This window comes from Cannabis sativa, chromosome 7 (assembly GCF_029168945.1).
Source record: "Cannabis sativa cultivar Pink pepper isolate KNU-18-1 chromosome 7, ASM2916894v1, whole genome shotgun sequence".
Classification (NCBI taxonomy): Eukaryota; Viridiplantae; Streptophyta; class Magnoliopsida; order Rosales; family Cannabaceae; genus Cannabis; species Cannabis sativa.
The window spans coordinates 58,114,860-58,134,924 of NC_083607.1; the positions used below are offsets into that span (position 1 = coordinate 58,114,860).

At 30.3% G+C, this 20,065-nt stretch overlaps 1 long non-coding RNA gene across 1 annotated transcript; it reads left to right on the top strand.

Annotated features, from left to right (window-relative positions):
* The first annotated feature begins 17,382 nt into the window (after positions 1-17,382).
* LOC133029241 (uncharacterized) lies at positions 17,383-19,331 on the top strand. Its single transcript, XR_009683390.1, has 3 exons — positions 17,383-17,999; positions 18,095-18,169; positions 19,041-19,331. It is a non-coding gene; the product is annotated as an uncharacterized LOC133029241 (long non-coding RNA).
* Positions 19,332-20,065: the final 734 nt, after the last annotated feature.

The following is a 20,065-nucleotide window of genomic DNA, read 5'->3' on the forward strand; positions in this document are numbered from 1 at the left end:
TTGTGACAATGTAATTATAATATAAATGTATTTTTAGTCATAATATACTTGTTGAAACTAAAATTAAATTAGTAACAACTTGTATCTAAATATTATATTTTAGTCACAAGTAATTTTTTGTTGTGAATAAAAATCACATTTAGTGTAACGCCCCAGTATTTTGCCTTATTTTACAAAAATACTATTTTCATGCATAATTTGAAAAGATAAAAAAAATAATTTAAATACAACAGTGGATTTTAAAAAAAATCAAAATGCAACAGAGAAGGATCCTTCATTTGTAAAACAAGATACAGTAAGTAAATAATTTTAAATAATGCATTTCCACTGTGTTAGATTTATCAACTGCTTAAAATAAAACTAAGGCACCACCGGCGTTCTAGATCGTTTGTCCGCCCGTAGCCGCTCACAGTATACGTACGAACCGACCTCGCTCACTATACATACTTCCCTGTCTAATACCTGTAGGGGAAAGTAAGGGGGTGAGCTAAAAGCTCAGTAAGGAAATGCTTATCAAACAATACCATATAATATCACACATACCATTAATGTATTTATTAAGTTTTAGCAATATCATACATGCTCTTTTATAACTATAACCAAATAACTGTACATATGGAAACCTTTATCATACAAGTCTATACTATTTGTTCACACCGTACACATATACAGAGATCATAACTCCAATATCATACTCATAACATAATCATATCAATACTATAAATAATAATAACATTATCACAATATTGGCATATCATAGCCATTACTTACATAACCCGGGCCTAGCCTGACCCTACAATATCCTGGGCCTAATCTGCCCATATAATAACATGGGCCTATGCAGCCCTACCATTGTTATAGGATAGGGTATCTCTATATTCAACAGTAACATCACTGTATCATACCCACCATAACAATCTCATACACGACTCAGTAAAATGCAGGGTAGGGTATCTCTACATTCAACGGCCTTATCCCGTATCATACCCCACCATGGTCCCCCACTTTACCTGAGACGTTAGCATACAACATACAACATACAACATGCAACATACAAATATATCATACAACATACAACCTGAAACATACAAATACAACATACAACATATACAAGTCATACAACCATAATCTATGTATCAATTCACAAACTCATATTGTGTCCATACCACACATTCTCAGTACCATATACATATTCATAATAACAAATCATAAATCATATTTCAATATATAAAGAATTTAAATTTATGCAGATAAACACATAAAAAAACTATCTAATTTCCTTACCTCAAATCCCGCTGCTTAAACTTGTTATCTCGTCACTACTACCTATAATAACACATGGGTCAAGGCCCTAACATTAAAATTCACACTCTTACAGTACAACAGAAAGAATACTATTTTTGACCAATAACTACACGAATTCAGTAAAAGTTTCCTTCATAAAAATTATAGGAAATTCAATTATCTTTCCAACGATATATAGATCATTAAAAATGGATTAAAACTGAGAGAGCTATGATTGTTTTACTGAAACTATTTCTGAGAAGGAATATGGAGTAACGAATTATACGACTTAGCAAAAATACAAACTTTTTGTATTGAAAGGTTCAGAACTAGAAGATAACATCTTCATGAAAGTTTTAGGAAATTAAATTCCCTTTCCAATGATACCAAAATCTCTGAAATTGGAATTATATTCAAAGAGATATTACAATTTTACCAAAACAGTTTTCGAAGAACAAGATTCAAGAAACGAATTACATGATACAGAAGGAAACTAACTTTTCGACATAGTATAACTCCGAATTCACGAAATGTTTCTTCATGAAACTTATGGAAAATTGAATAAGCTTTGAAACCATATATAGATCATTAAAAATGGACAAGAATTGAGAGAGTTATGGTATTTTAAGTGAAAGTACTTTTTCTGGGAATATGAAAAAAAACGATTTACAACAACATCAGAAAGATGATAATTTCGACATAGAATATCACCGAACTGGTGAATAGTTTCTTGATAAAAATTTTAGATCATTGAATAAGCTTTCTAACGATATAAAAATCGCTGGAAACGAATCAATATTGAGAGAGATATGACTATTTTACTAAGACAATAATTTTCAGAAAAAAATAAAAACGAGATTTCATAGTTTAACCTAAAAGTTCACAACAATAAGTGGAAGAACTCTCTTACCTCTTGATGACTCTTCTTAATCAGTGCTAGATCTTGAAATCTCAAATTATTAGAATGGTGATGATGATCTCAATGTTATGTTGATGAAAATCATGAGTGTTGTTTGGCGAAGAGAATGAAACAACAAGGAAAATTATAAATCTTTGATAGGTAGCGAGATGGATAACTTGTAGGATATAGGATTTTATGAGTGTCCTCTCTAAGAATTGTATTCAGGCTGAAGGAAAGAGATTGAGATTGAGTTTTATTTTTCTTAGGGTTAGAGACTCTGCATATTACGTATCAAGAATGTGATAGATTTAGGTTTTATAATCTAATTAAATCTATAAAAGAAAATAATAAAATAACCCCTATAATCTGATGCTAATTTAACTCTAAATAGAATAATTAAATAAAAATCTTATTTGTTAGATATAAGTTTTAAATTTAAATTTTAAAACTTAGGGTTTCTATACTAAACTTAACAGGTCGTCACTTTGTAACCTAATTTTGACCCAATAAAGTTAAAATTATGATAAATCTATTTCTACATAATTGATAGATCTTTGAATTATCTTTCCAACGCCACTGAAATCACCTCAATCCGAGCTCTAGAACTCCAGATATGATCGTTTTAGTAAAACAGTTTTTAATCCTGCGAATTTATCCAAACCTACGAATTTTTAACATTAATTAATTAAACTCACTAAATATATTATAAAACCCTAATGGACCTTCATATTGGGCTTTAATTAAACGATTACTTACTCTGTAAAAATATCATAATATTTTACTTTCGTAGTTAATACAACTTTAACTCTCTAGAAAATTGGTACAACTACTCTAAGCAATAATATCAACTCACTAACAACACAAAGAAACAAGATAATTATCCTCGCTCAATTAATATCCAAAAAAAATTAAATACTATTTTAATCTGGATATTACATTCTACCCTCCTTAAAAGAAATTTCGTCCTCGAAATTTAACTTACCAACACTCTGGGTGTTGAGTCGTCATGTCTTTCACCACTTACTGCATTACCTCATTATCTACCATATATATGGACCCAATAAACATGCATTTAACCTATGTCTTATCGGTCAATCCATAACACATAAAATATACACAACTTAATTAAGTATTATTATTTCTCTATACGTTACTTAAATACCAAAATGTACTCCATCATAATAACTTACATATACATGCTTTAAATACTAAGTTTTGCAATCACATGCTCGTAATATATGAAAAGTTTTTCTTTCTCTTATGATCATCCTTACATGCCATTAAGAGTGAAACTATTTATTCTTCTATGAGCATCCTTACATGCCATTTAAAGTAACACTAATTATTCTCTAAATGAACATCCTTACATGTCACTTGAGAACACATTATACAATACAAAATAACAAACACAAAGAGTAGGGTAGAAGACCTTATGCAAACTTGTCTTTAATCATTCCCATTCTTTAGTTGAATGTTATTAACTATAAAAATCTTACTTCTCTACTTGATTTTCTACTATAAGGCTACAATGTCATTCTTTCAATTTCATAGGTGTTACCCACTCATCGATAGACACTTGTTCCATGACACTTGGAAATAAACATTTAAGCTCTTTAAAAGGTCTTCTATATATAAATATTTAATGATCCATTTCGACCACCTTTTTGTCTAACATTCACCTCTTGATATCCTTTATCCATGTATTCATTGCACTTGTCACGCCTTCCCATTTTCCTAGGTAACCACTGTCGGTTCCTTTTGTAGTCTCTTTCTTGTATCACTATATTGTATTTTCTTTGCTAATCTCTCCTATGGTGCTTGGTCCTCCATTACCCCCTTCAATCAAGTTGACTTGATTATGAGATTAGCTAGTTTTCTATACTAACTTTTATCTACTTTGGTATTATCTTGCTATAGTGGTGAACTTTGAATCTGTAATGCCGATAGATTCTGATAGTTATGTTCAATGATTGCTTCTTCTAATATACTAGCCATCTAAGGTATCACATAATTTCATACTTATCATAGCATTGATTATTCCAGCCATATTCATGCCCTGTATATTGTAGCCTTCTTTAATTCACCAAAAAAAAAAAATATATATATATATATATATATCTCAACTTCTTAATTGTACCTCTAAATCTTCCAAGTCTCTTAAACATACATTCCAATACTGATTATTTACTTAAGACTATAACATATATGTATTAAAACACAGAAAGCACACTAATAACCCCTTTAAAATAAGTTCAATCCTACCATAGCTTATCGTAGCCCAACTATTTATTATTTGTTGACTTTTAACAATAAGTCAACCATACCAATCTCATAATGTATTGATCATCCAAGTTATCAGGGTAAGGATACTATATATATATAATTTGCAAACTATGCCGAACAGACCTTACTCTGTCCATCACTATTATACCTCCTATACCCCTACTTGTATTTGATTTATTACTGGAGACTCACTATACCCCCCCTTACGGGGTCCGACGTCCTCGTCGACCACACTTCCGGCTGGGTCAAGGCTCTGATACCATTTGTAACGTCCCCGCTTCAAGCCTCCATTGGGTCCTTACACCCACGGAAATAATGGCTCTTATACACGAGTATGTCACTCTGGCTGCATCATGGACTGATGACTGACCCTACAGACCAACACTAGTGTTTCTAGCGTGCTTTGTCCTCACTCGCACGCTTCCTAGGAAAACTTCCCAGGAGGTCACCCATCCTAAAATTGCTCCAAGCCAAGCACGCTTAACTATGGAGTTCTTTCGAGATGGGCGACCGAAAAACAAGATGCACCTTGTTGATATAGGTAGTACCAATCAATCCATTTAAGCCCTCTTCAACTGTGTAGTCCCATACCTACACAGTCTCAGAATCATCCCACTTGACCTTCCCCAGGCGGTGTGGGATTGCACAGCTTACCCGGTATTTCCCCTTACGGATCACGGGACTACTGACTGTCACATTTAGTCACAAAAAAATTGTATTGTGACTAAAAGATCAGTAATCGCATGTGCAACAAAATATGTAAATTTTATTTTCGGCATAGTTTTAAATAATAATAACATACACAATTATGAAAAAAAAAAATTATACTAAAAAGCTCTAATAAATATCAAAACAGATAAAAAAAATGTATCAAAACACTAAAGAAAGTGTACTAACTTACCCTAGAGTGAATGCCACTAAAAGTTTGTCAATATATAAATGGATTGTAGTAATATAATTTGATTGAAATTAAAATATTTTTGAGTGAGAAAGTTGATTTGATTTTGATATATGAAAAGAAAGAAAAAAGAAAGTTGATCATATGGTTATATTATAAGATGAAGACGAGAGGAAAGGGACACACACATACACATATTTTATGCTATTTCTTAATGGGATACCATCGTGCCTTATATCAATTGATTGGGATTTGGAATCCAACCTCCTTTATATAATTATATATAGGGTAAATAGCGGCATAAGTACCCAAAGTTTTAAGTTTGTAAGCGACATAAACCCAATATTTATTTTTAGCGGCATAAGTACCCAATGTTTGTAAAACTGTAATTTTTCTTCAGTTTTGTCAATACAGACTCCGTTTTAAATTTATTAAAGGAACATTTGGAAGTAACGGATACTGCACGTTTCTGTCTAGACCCAATGATCAAGAATCTAGACCTTATATGTGGCCTGTTTAAGAAAATAACAGGGTTTGTACGGACAAAATTAGAGAAAATTTACAGTTTTACAAACATTGGGTACTTATACCACTAAAAATAAATATTGGGATTATGCCACTTACAAACTTAAAACTTTGGGTACTTATGCCGTTATTTACCCTTATATATATATTTATATACACATATACACACAATCTTTTCATATATTAGGGTCCTTTTGTAATAGTACTAGTGATTAAGAAAAATTATTATCTTTTTCTATTGGATCATAGTTTTAATTTTTTGGTACATTTTTCCACTACTATAAAAAAAAGCGGCAATCACGACGTACGGTTTTAAAAAATACTTTTTTGTTAAATTGTCTTTAAAAAAATTAAGCGAGTGTTTAAAACTATTGAGAAAATAGGATATTCTCGATAGTTTTAAACTGTCAAGAAATATAAGTGGTGATTTTTAAACGTGCCTTAAAAAATTTCGTATTTTTTAAAATGAAAATTGCCGATGGTTTAAAACCATCGGCAATTTCTATGCTTAAATTTAACATGTTTTAAATTTAAAATTTCATTTTTCGCATCTTATACTTCAAAATTTCATTTTAATCCTCTTAAGATATAAACCCCCTCCCCCCTCCTAAAAAAATCAGATCACATTTTTCCAAATTCATTTGTAAATTTCGTTTCATTTCCCGACTCTCTTTCCTCCACGACCATGAGTCGCGCTATCCATTTCCTTCGTCGCCTCTCGTGACATCATAAAGGTAAGCACAACATTCTCTTATTTATTGTTTAAATTTCTATTAGTCAAGATTTGGTTTGTTGATTTTGATCTGTGTGTGTGCAAAAGAAATTCAAAGTTTACAATCCGAAGAAAGTTTCAAGGATTATCAAGTGAAAAACAATCTGAAACTTGTAAAAGAAAATTTCGAGGAGGATGAAGACGAGCACAGTTACGGTGGAGGAGGATGAAACTTGTAAAGGTTTTAGAGCAGCTACGACATCTGCAAGAAGTGGTTTCGAGGAGAATAAAGACGATAATTTTTTTTTTGGGCAATACATTATAGCAACAGTTTAAAACTGTCGACTATACTATAGGCCACGGTTTTAAGTATCGATTATAGTCGACGACTTTAAACTATCAGAAATTCTTTTCCCTGATATTTTTCCACCATCGCCTATTCTACCTAGTATTCGCGACACTCCTATATGCGATAATTTTATAGACCGTCGGGAATTCTTTACCCGATGGTGTAAAAACATTAGAAAATTATAATTTTGAAGCTGTGTTCAATGGATATCATTCATTGGTTACTAAATAATTTAACTATAAATATTAATTTTAAAAATATTAAACCATTTGATTTGATCAAATGTCAAATCATAATAGAGAAATTTAAATTTTCATGCTTAATTTATCTACTTAATATTTTTTTTTAAAAAAAAATATCTCTTTTAATACTATATCAAAATATGTTTACATAAAAAAGTTTAAGTCAAACTCAATTTTTTTTTTTTTGCTGATTTTTTTTCAGCCAATCGAACAACCTCAGCCTCTATAATGTAAAAATGAGATATTTTCCTAATTAGATAGGAAAATTAGGCATAAAAACTCAATTTTTTTAATACTACCCATCCATAAGTAATATCCATTAGGGTAAATACCATTTTAGATCTTGTATTTTGTAAAAGTTACCAGTTAGACCCTGTATTTTCTAAAATTGTACAAATAAGACCCTGAACTGATTTTTTATCAAAATAAAACTTAATAATAATCCAATCTAGAGATATTATGATAAAACTGGTTACATTTTCTGTATCTGTTCATGTTAGAAATTATCTTAAAGTTGGTTATATTAAAAAGTAAAATTGTTGAAAAATTGAGCTCAAGGTCCTATTTTTACCATTTTAGAAAATATAGGGTTCATTTTTGCGAGTATCCAGCTGGACTGCGAGAATCCCTCGTTTGTTCCTCTCAGCAAGTAAAGTACATTCAAAGGACGGTACGGGAGAAGTAATGAGAGATGACGTGTCACTCAAGGACCAAGACACTGTATATGCATTTAATGCGGTATGGAGAAGAACATCAGATGTCTTACTCTGACAAGCGTGTTTAAGGGTTTAAGCCCATTATTTTCTAATTTTATTACGTGTCGGCATGCATCAATCAACGATCTCATAAATAAGTCATCAAGTCATAAATAAAGGATAAATTACATCCCACCAAACACCTACAAACAAGGCAATTGTGTCCTAAATCAGATTTGAGAAATTGTGCTAAGTACCCCAATTGAACACGACAATGGTGGCTTTCTACTACCATTATGAGCCTATAAATACTCCAATGATGAATAAAAATAGGGATCGGCCAAGAAAAAGCTCAGATAAATACTCTCATAAATATAGTGACTCGTGGACTAAAATTTATTAATGCTCCAACCACGTAAAAATCTTCTCTTCTAACTTTGACTAAATACTTCATATAACTTTAATTATTGATTGCCAAAAATCTTGATCAACAATTTAAAATATATATATACATATATAAAAATTAATATTAAAATTTTACTTTTTTTAACAATCTAATGCAATAAATATTAGATCTAAAAAATTTGATGGATCTGATCCAATAGAAAAATATTTAGTCTAAAATATTAGATAAATTTGAATAAATAGATATACATCAAATAGATAGAATCGATTCAGATCGATCAAATGATTGAAATTAATTGAATCGGATTATAAAGTAAATTTTAATATCTAATATATAATTGGATCAGATTTAGATGGATTTAAAAATATTAAATTTGGTCTAATAAACACATCTACAATAATCATACTGGCCATACAACACCAAGACATGATAAGAATATAGTAAAGAACAAGTATTTTTCGTTTCTAAACCATACCACAATCTAATAAAGATAAGTAACATTTTCTTAAAAATATATTTGAGATAAAACAAAGAATTATGAGTATAATTTAAATACATATTGAAGATGATATATATGGGTGCACTTTTAAAGATTATACACAAGTATTATTAGGAAAATTTAAGTTTTTATGTTTAATTTTACTTTCTAATTAAAAATAATTCTCTCATTTTTATATGGGTTGGGGTTGTTCAATTGGCTAAGAGAAATTAAAAAAAAAATTAAATTTGAGTTAAATATCTTTAATATAATATAAAAAGATAATTTTTTTTAATTAAATAGATAAATTAAGTATAAAAACTCAAATTTTCTTTTAATTATTGGTCATTAATAGTTTAATATTTTTAAAATTGATATTTATAATGGTTAGATCGATCTATATTCAAAGTATAATAATATATATTGTTCCAAAAACAAAGTATAATAATATATAAGACAATCAAATGAGGTATGCATGTTTGTGTGTGTCAAAGACTTGATACAAGTGTTTAGTGTATATAATTATTTGAGAAAAAAGAAGGGACAACTATATATGGGAATGATAAGGATTTATCAAGAGAACTTTCTAATGAGAGGTTAACAAAAGAAGAAGACCCCAACGGCTCTAAGTAGCTATGATTTATTTATTTATTATTTTATTTCTTAAACTCATTGATAAAAAATATTAAGTATATATGTCAGTTATAGTATATGACAGAATATTATACTCTCATGTTGTTTTTTTAAGGGTAATTCTTATAGGTAAAAGAGAAAATACGAGAAAGGTAAAAGTGAAGAGATTTCTTACATCAAAAAATATTATTATCTTTCTTAAGGGTATGTTAATCAGTCCATGAGACGTGACATTAATGTTACGACTTACATAAAAAAGAAATGACACTAATGAAAAGTTAGACAGTCTAATTTTAATATCAAAAAAGAAATCTCTGAAATATAATTTTACCCTACTATTATATTTACGAAAAAAAAAATCAAAATCAAATCATATAAATAATAAAAATATGAAAATATTATACTCTCGTGTTAACTCGTTATCAGTTTTTAATATTACTCTAAAGAAATAAAAAAAAAAAAACACATTCTTAATAATAATTTCAACATCATTTTCTATGTAAAATAAATTTGAAAGGCTCAAACTAAGCAACAAAGCTTCTACTTCTTTTGAGATATAAGATTGAAGAAGAAGAAGAGTTTTACTTATCTAGGGCATCACCAAAGCAAAAAACTTCTTTATACATGAATCCTAATTAAGCTTCTTCATTCACAAATTGTTTTACACATACTAAATATCTTCCTAATGAGGTGACCTATGACCATTCCCAATCAAAGTGTGAAAATAAATCCCAACCCTGATATGAATTGAATGTTGGTTTTCAACATTACAATCTTTGTCATTTTGCATTTCAATCCAAGTAGAACAATTCCAAGTGTAAAGTGCAACTCTTTTTGAGATGTTGCTTTGTAAAAGCTTCGCACTTCGTTATCTATATAATTACTAATCAATAAGTGGTGCGATTTTAATCATACACATAACATTTATCTAATTATCAAAACATACATTTCTCACTTTTTAGTAGTAGGGATCTCATTTTCTTCTACGGGACGAAAATTCCTAACCCTAATGAGCTAGAGATTTTCTATTTAAACAAAATCGAAAAGATACAAAAGCCATTTTTCATTCCTAATTGTTAAACGGGACAAGAGCTAGGATGATACTCTATCTTGATGGAGCATCCATTTCAATTTTCCTAATTTTGTTTTAAAAGAGAATTCATTTTTGAACCATGATGACTCTATCTACTTCAATATCAACCACAATTTTCTTTTGTCTTTAGAAGAGTGTGGTGCATCATCATTTGAGTACTCCCTTTCAGTAAAATAACCGTTATTGCTATTATTTTACCAATAGAATCTACCTTTTTTATTCTTTTTTAACCATTTTAAATATATATATATATATAAATGTAAAGAATAAGATTGTGTACTATTAATTATCTTATAATTTTACAATAGGTTCTACCTAAATAAAAAGTAATAGACCTTCTCATTTTGAAATCATTTAACATAAGAGGGGGCCTGACAAAAAAAAAATCTACTGGTCATTTCACAAAAACTTTGTCCAAAAATTGCAAGGAAAAAACAACAACACCAAAATTCAATCTTTTGCTACTGCAAATCATGACCATAGCCCAAGTGTTGTGAGGGCCGGGAGAGATCATATTCATTGTAGCATCACAAAAATTAAGACCAACAAAAAACCAAGACTTGAAATTTCATCATTAAGTTGTCATAAGCCTAATAAACCATAGTACAAATTTTAAAAAAAGAACAAAGAAATGAAGAAAAATGTTAGAAGGCATTAGTAATGTTCAATACTACGAGTTGTCATGCAATTATCAGTGTAATCAAGTATTGAATCTCACCCCAATCAAAAAGAAAAACATATCTATATTGAACATCACAAATTTTAATTTAATAATTATTATAAAATATCATTAATTTTATGATGGTGTTGTGCCTACTAACAAAGGCTCAAAAGAAAGAAAGAAAAAAGAAAGGGTGACAAGTTGGAAGACAAAATAAGGCTTGTCATTATGTTTTTATTATGACATGATGATGATGATGACATGGCCTCCTTGTTGGAGGGCAATAATAATTTCTCCCACTATAGCTCTCTCTTTCACTCTCATTCAACTTTTTTCAATATGCATGCAAGTACCAACAAGTTAGGATGGTGAGTTGAATGAATGAATGAATGAATTCACTTTTATCCTATATATATGGCCAACTACTACAACTTAATTAAGCCAAGTAATCATCATGCTCTTCTTTCTTTGAAGAGTACTTCACTAGTCTACTAGGACACTCAAACTTCTATCCCATAAAAATTATTTGGTATCTATCTATCTATCTATCTTATCCCTCCCTTAATAGGGATCTAAAGTTCAATGGATTTGAATAGTTTTTCTAAATTAAAGGATATTCATACCTGGTTTGAATTGTTTCCACATGAAAAGTTGAATAAATAGAATATAGAGAACATGTTGCCCATTAATATAATTATATATCAATCAAAATATTACATTCAAGACTTGCAAAATGTCAATGAAATGAGACAATCATAATGAAAAATCATCCAAATTATATAAAATATATATATAGAACATGTGTACATGTGCCCATTACATCAATCAAAATGCACTCTAGACTTGTAAAATGCCTATGAAATGAGACAATCATAATAAAAAATCATTCATATGCATGCTTTTGTCTTTATGCTGTTTTTGTTGAATTTTTAACTTTCAAAAGGGATACAGTAAGAGATGGTCAAACTCTGTGATCTGTATAGTCTTATGCTCATATTGTGTACTTAATAGAAAATGAAAGTTCAAATCACATTCAAGCAAATGATCAATTACTTCATAATAATCAAATAGATGAGTCAAAATGACACACTTACATCTTGATTCATTTCCTTGTGATTTTTTTGGCATTTTGCTTTTGTAACTTAATCTCCTTTGCATTGCAGCATGAGATTAGGTGCAGCTAACCTAGGCATCAAGAAAAAGTCATATCAATCAAAAGAATCCTTAGAGTGTCAAAATGAAAAATATGCAATTATTTTTCCTTGATTGACAAAGAAAATTTTTTTAGAAAATAAACTGAAAATACAGCATTAGATGACATTTCATGATCTTCATTCTTGAGCTAAAAAATTTCAGCATAACAAACTATAGCTTTAAATTCAATACTCATAAAAATATTTTGGAATGATGAATTAAACAATTTCATTATCATTGAACAAGTTGTTCCAATGTTGAAACCACATGTTGCCACTCAAGCTTGTCTCTTATGAAAGGATTTTCCATTCACCTAGCTAGTCGAACAAGATAATGTCTTAGCTAAATTTGGCAAATTTACATGTTACAATATATTCAAAAAGCATTGCACCAACTTATTTGCCTATTTGAAAAGACATTAGTGATTGATTTGGTCCATTAATTTTCTTATTCAAATTTCTCTGCTCTATCCTAACTCAGCAGTCGGTTTCATAACTCGTTCTCATCGCACATCACACACCACTCATTGCCCGTTGATTTCGGCCAGTGTTCCATATCTAAAATCTTCTAGCTACTTTGTTTGTAATCTTCAAGCTTTCTAAACCCAGGCCCTGCTCCTCCTTGGAATGAAAAAGGACATGTTACAAAAGCAAGATTTGTAGTATGATAGACCCAATTATTGATAGCACATAATGTATATAGGCCAAGAGGAATGAGGGTTAGTGAGATAGAGTACTTGTTATGCCGCAAAGCATGATATTGTTTGCTTTAAGTCTAACCCGTACCAATTTGTTATTGGGTACCTTTCCAAAAAACTTAATATTAATAAAGTAGGTGAATATTTATATTTAATACAACTTTTGCTTATTTTTTTTTTTATTATGTGAGATTTGGATTGATACTTTGATAGCTATAATGAGTTATTTTTCCCATCAAAACAAAAAATGTACACTTATTATTATTAGTTTGGATTTATGGGAGGTTGTGACTGATTAATTTACAATTTTGTGAATTGATTGAATATGAATTTAAACATAAAAATAATGAAATGATCCACTTTCTTTGATGATGCCAATTGCCAATCACTAGTGAAAAATTAAAGCAAATAAATATGAATCGCAAACTTAAATACTTATAAGAAATATCATTTTGAACTCGAACTCTTTATTTTGTTAAATGATAAATTAGACCATATTTTTTTAAAATGGTACAAAATAATATTCTGAACTGATTTTTATCAAAATAAAAATTAATAATAACTCGATCTGAGTTGTTATAACAAAAATGGATACATTTCTGCATCTAATCTTGCTAGAAATTGTCTTTAAGTTGATTATACTAAAAAAATTATCAAAAATTAAGCTCATAGTAATATTTTACACCATTTTAGAAAATAAATGATCTATTTTGTTATTTCAGAGGATCCAACCGATAATTTTTACAAAACAGAAGGTCCAAAATGTAATTACTTGTATAGTTTAGAAAAACCATTCTTTCGAAGCCACCTATATAATACATTATTTATATATGTAAGCAAGAAAACTAAACTTCAGAAGAGAAAGAGATAGATCATTCAACATTGCTTGGTTGGTTCTCTTGATCTTCACTCATTAGTTCTTGATTCTACTATCTACACTTAAATGTGGTCATTCAAAAATCAAAATTATATGAGTGTTGGAGGTAATTTAATTAACAAATAAATAGGGATTGACTCTATAGTGTTAGTTAAAATTAGTTACATCTAACTAGTATTCAATTACAACAAGTAAATTTCTTAAAAGCTTCAATCTCGTTAGTTTAGTTAGTTGGGGACAATTTTGTCTTTCCAAGACTCTTGGATAATGCATTTACATACCAACCTCTTCTACATACAGAAACAACTTTCAAAACTTCTTCCTCCTCTCCAAAATTCTCTCTGTACGGAAATGAAAGCTATAAAACTCGATCTTCTTGTGAGTTCATAGCTGTTGGTGATCATCACCATTATAACATCAGTGAATCAATAAAGATTGAAGCCAAATGTTGTTCTATCTAGGGAGTAAACTGTTGTCACTGCCAAGCAACTGATCGAACTTCGTTAAATTGGTATGATTTGATTTCTATTTTGTATTTTATGTTTTTTCATTCTCTTGATTAGTTAGTTCAATTTATTGCACTAATTCTCATCTCTGTTCTTGATTGTCATTCGAGGTGATTAAAACACCGCAAGTGGTATCACAGTATCGAGATTCAAGTATCAAGATTTGGTGTTTGGTGATCAAGAATCAATCAAGATGTATTCAAAAAAGTTTGAAATTGACAAGTTTACTGGGAAGAATGACTTCAGCCTATGGAGGCTCAAAATGTGTGCTTTACTGGTGCACCAGGGCATATCAGAAGCCATTGAACTAGAAGACCTTGAAGATATCAAGGAGGATAAAAAGAAAGTTAAAGAGATTTAAAAGAAGGCTAAAAGCACCATCCTCTAAAGTCTTGGAGATGAAGTTCTCCGAGAGGCATCTGGTGAGACCACTGCAATTGGATTGTGGAATAAACTATCCTTAATCTATTTGAAAAAGACTTTGGCTAACAAGTTGAATCTGAAGAAAATGTTGTACACCTTGAGAATGGAGGCATCTGGTGAACTCAGAATGCACCTTGATGATTTCAACATGATCATTCTTAAACTCAACAACATTGGTGTCAAGATTGAAAAAAAAGGATCAAGGAATCATCCTATTAAGTTCACTACCAATAGCTTATGAATATTTTATTGACACAATGTTGTATGGGAAGGCGACTTTGATAATGTCTGAAGTCAAAGTTGCACTGAATTCCAAGGAGACTTAGATGAAGTCTGACGACAAGAATGGATCAAATGGTGAAGGTCAAATGGCTCGAGGTAGGTTTGATAAAATAAAGGACATAAGAGCAACAACTCAAGTGGAAATCAATAGAGGAGTCACAACAACAAGGGCAATGGTTATAGTCAATCAAAATCCAAGTTCAATGCTAGAAAGTTCTACAACTACTGCAAGAAGAAAGGTCATCTCAAGGATGAATGCTACACTTTGAGGAACAAGAATAACATGGACAAGAGCAAAGACAAGAATGACAAAGGTAACAAGAGTGCGGTTGGTCTAACTATTGATGGTTATGATTCTGCAGATGTGTTTTTGCTAAAAACACAAAATTAAGAAAAGATTGGATCTTAAACTTTGGATGCACCTTTCATATGTGTCCATACAAAACGTTATTCAATTCTCTTGAAGAAAAGATTGGTGGAAATGTACTTCTTGAAGATAACAAGGCCCATTTGGTAAAAGGTATTGGTACTATCATCATCAAAATGTGTGATAATGTTCAAAGAACACTAACAAATGTCATGTGTGTTCCTGATCTGAGAAGGGACCTATTATCTTTTGGATCACTTGTCGCCAAAGAATGCACTATTAAGATTAATGGTAACACTCTCAAGATTATGAAAGGTGTTAGGCTATTTTTAGCCTACATTTTGGGTCACTTTTTATAGTTGTTTTCCTTCTTTGTTATTCTTTTTGGAATAGAATTACGCTTGTTTTCTTTGATTTCAGGTTTCACACTTGGAATATATCAATTGATCAAATTTCGGAAAATAACAAGCTATAGAATAGAGAAAATTCTGCAAGAAAATAAAGCTGAAACTTCAAGCTTAAATTCGACTATGTTCCAATCAGATTTTGGAAAAAGTCAAAACATAAAAGTTTTAGATTTCTTTTTCTTCTTTCCAACGCATCTTGAATCAACTCATTTGGAGTTCGTATGTGAAAGTTATGTACATTTTATTGAAAGATGCTGAAGCTGTCAAATTTTGCTCCAGTAGTCGCGACCACCACTTTCCATGGTCGCGACCCTTTTTCATGGTCGCGACCATGGTCGCGACTAGGAGCCAAACAGCGAGTTTTTTTCGTATTTTGCCTATGGTCGCGACTAGACTTTATGTAGTCGCGACTAGGGGCGAAAAACGAGATTTTTGGGCAGTTTTTGACTTTTTCAAAGGTAGCAACCCTAATTTCTATTTAAGGGGCTCGTGTTTTAGAAGGAAAGGAGGCAGAAATAAAACCCTAGAGATGAAGAAGGAGGCAAAGGAAGCAATTGTGGCGATCCGGAATGCAATCACCAACTAGTTCTTTCTTAAACTCTTAGTTTCTATGTGTAATAACCAAAAATATTTTGTTATTATTTTCTACTATGTTATATGATATTTATTTTATTATTATCATTAGTTAACTCGATGTGGAAATAGTTGATTGCTTAGAATAAGTTATGTGCTCCTTAAATAGTATTTTCTTAAATTATGAAAATTTTGTCATTTTGATAAATTAGACTTTTATAGATTATTGGCTTAGTCCATTAGGTGTTGGACTTATAGGATTAGGATGTAACATTACTGTTATTATCACAAGTTAGTATTAAGTAAATATTAAAGATAGTAGCATATCACTCTAAATTGTAAGAGAGTAGTCATAGTAGTAGTACTAAGGTCGTTCAATGACATATATATGGGATTGGGTTGGTCTCAATATTTCAAATGATATATTATATGAGGAATAATATTTAATTACATAAAGTGTGCATGCTAGTCTATACCTAAAGCAATATATCACTTAAAGTAAGTTTCATAGGTATATATGTTATGAAGGCAATTCAAATTTTGAAATTTGAATTTTGGGAACGTCTAGTACTAAGAAATGGACTTAGTAGATATAGAAGTTTGACGAAACTAGTTATAGCTAGAATTTGTTGGAGAATTTGTAGTGATTAATATTTATTAAGTGATAAATAAATATATATATATATATATTATGCATTTGATTGAACATGCACGTGTGGCATGTAGATATACTTACTAAGTGTAAATTTTACTAGGGATTATAAACTTTATTCTTGGACTTGAAAAGAGGAATTAGTGGAGAGTATTGTTGTAGAGAGAATAGCAAAGGTTGTTTGTACCTGGGATAGCACTAGAGAGATATTCAAAATTTAAAACTTAGTTAAGAAGGAGTGATAAGAAGTTTATGTGGCAGCTTTGGAGAATATATCTCATAGAATCAACAAAGAAATATACTTGTTATTGATTGTACGACTCAAGGGAGAGTCTCTGTAGTGGATGTGTGACCGAGTAGTGTGGTAAAGATAAGAGCTTGATCATTTATTTAAATATTTTTAAATATTAGTTAGAGTTAGTAGAGTTATGGCATTGGTTAACTCTAAAGTCTATAAATAGAGAGTGTAAGTTCATTTTTTTTATTGACTCACACTCACCAATTACTCCCTCTTTCTCTCTCGTAGCCATCTTCTCCCATTCCAATTTATCTCTTTGTTTTCATCAAGAGCCAAGCACCAATATCACCATTAAACTCTCATAGTTTTCTTTTTATTTCATTCACAGCCAATGCTTCAAACTTCCATTCATACCACCTCACACAACCATACAATACCATACACCACTTTTAATTTCAAAATCACCGTCATCTTCTTATAATTATCATATAGCCACAGCACCATAATTTTTGTTATTTAGCCAAAACACATGAACCTTACCATTGCTACCAATTGTTCATCAAGTTATAGAGTTCTAAACTTAGGGTCGCAATTAGTTGGTGTTTTCATTTCCAAAAATTAAGGTATGATATGTTATTTTGAGAATTTATTTATAGTATAACTGGGTTAAATTTTATTGCCATTTTCGTGTTTCTAATCTTAATATTTGAAAACTAAGGTTTACGTGGTATGTATACAAGGCTTTGGTTCTACATATAATTTTCGCAATCAAGCTAGGATCTCCACATTCGAGGTAAGGAAATTAAGTAGAAAAACATAAGTTTTCTGTATGTAATAACATTCATAGAAAGAGTGGGAATAGTAAAAGAGAAGTTAACTAAGGTCTTCTGCCTAACTCTTTATTGTCTGTTATTTAATGTACTGTATAATATATATTTAAATAATATGTTTATAAGATTCATGTTATTTATGTATGTTTACAGTATTAGAGCATGGCCATTGCTAAATGTATATATTTAAATAATATGTTTATAAGATTCATGTTATTTAGTATGTATGTAAATAGTGTGTTTATAAGATTCACATTATTTAAACTAGTTATGTTGTTTGGATAATGGACGGTACAATGGATTCGCATTATTTAAACAATGATATGATTATGATATAGTTATGATATGATTATTATGTAGTTATGATATGGTTCTGATATGATTATGACTTAATTATGATAGGATTTATGATATGCTATTTAAATAATGTATAGTAGTTAAACATTATTTAAATTAGATTTATTGTAGATTACGTGACATGGTTTGATTGAGAAGATAGTGGTTAAATACTTGACTGTTAAGTCTATATGGTAGATAGGGGGCCATCTAGTAGTGGGTACGATTTTACTGAACCCAGCCCTCCGCCATTTAGTCCAATAGTTCGAGTTTATTTGCCAAAGTCGAACTCCGGCATAACCATTATTATGTGACTTAGCTTAGAAACTAGTGATTAGTTAATAGTGATAAGATTAAGCTTATATGTATTGCTATTTTTCTAAATATGTGCATCTAAGTTTTAGTTATATTTTTTTTTCTTTTATTTTATGTGACTACGTGACAAGCATTTCCTTACTGAGTTTAGTAGCTCACCCTTATCAAACTTACCATGTGCAGATTAAGGTTCTAAAACTTAGAAAGCCGGTGGCAAGTGAGACCTTGGAGGCTTGTGTGTGTACTCGCTGAGGATCATATAACTGAGGGTGGTCTAGGGCACGCTCCATTTATTTTATTTAGTGTTATTAAATTAATGTCGCAGTTATTTTTATTTATTAATTATTATGTCTTTTAAGTCCAAACTGAGCTCAAATATGAAATATTTTATGTTTATAAATAAAAGCGACATTATAGATTTTCCGCATTTTAACGCTTGTAACTAAATTAGTAATTTATGAAAAGTACGGGCGTTACACTATGTTAATTTCTGTTTTAGTTTTGATTATGGATGTTATTATGGATTTTATGAACTAAACTCCTATTTGGGGAGATGATGAATGTTGATTAAAATTATCTTTAGTTAATGATAATTGTTATTTCTCCTTTCTTGATTGTGAATTTATCCAAATTTGTGTTTAATTACATGTTTAAGATTGATCACCTTGTACATGCTTTATGATCCCAATTCAAAATCTGAAAAGTGAGAATTAGGAATGCTAAAATTGGATAAACTAGGTTTTGATGTGAAACGAAAGTATTTGCATAGCCTTTGTGACATTTAGATTATTGCTTAATGCTGATTATATGTTAATCTATCCCAGAGATGATTAGATAACATGTGATTTAGGACCTAAAAGATCTGAAAAGAGTTAGGTTAATTTTTATAATCTGTCATTCACATTGAGAAAGAGAATAGTAATTAGCATTAACAATTGGGTAATTAAATCAACAGGATTTTTTTCCCTAAATATTCATCCATAATTAATTACACTTTTTATTATTATTATCCTGCCTTTTATTTTTTAGTTATTTAATTATTCAACTTTATCATTGATTCTGCCAAATAGAAACAAGAATTCAATTGATTGGTACTTAGCTACAGTCCTCGTGGGAATGATCTCACTTACCTGAGTATTACTTGTTAAAACGATACGTATACTTGCGTGTTGGATTTATCACAACAAGTTTTTGGCGCCGTTGCCGGG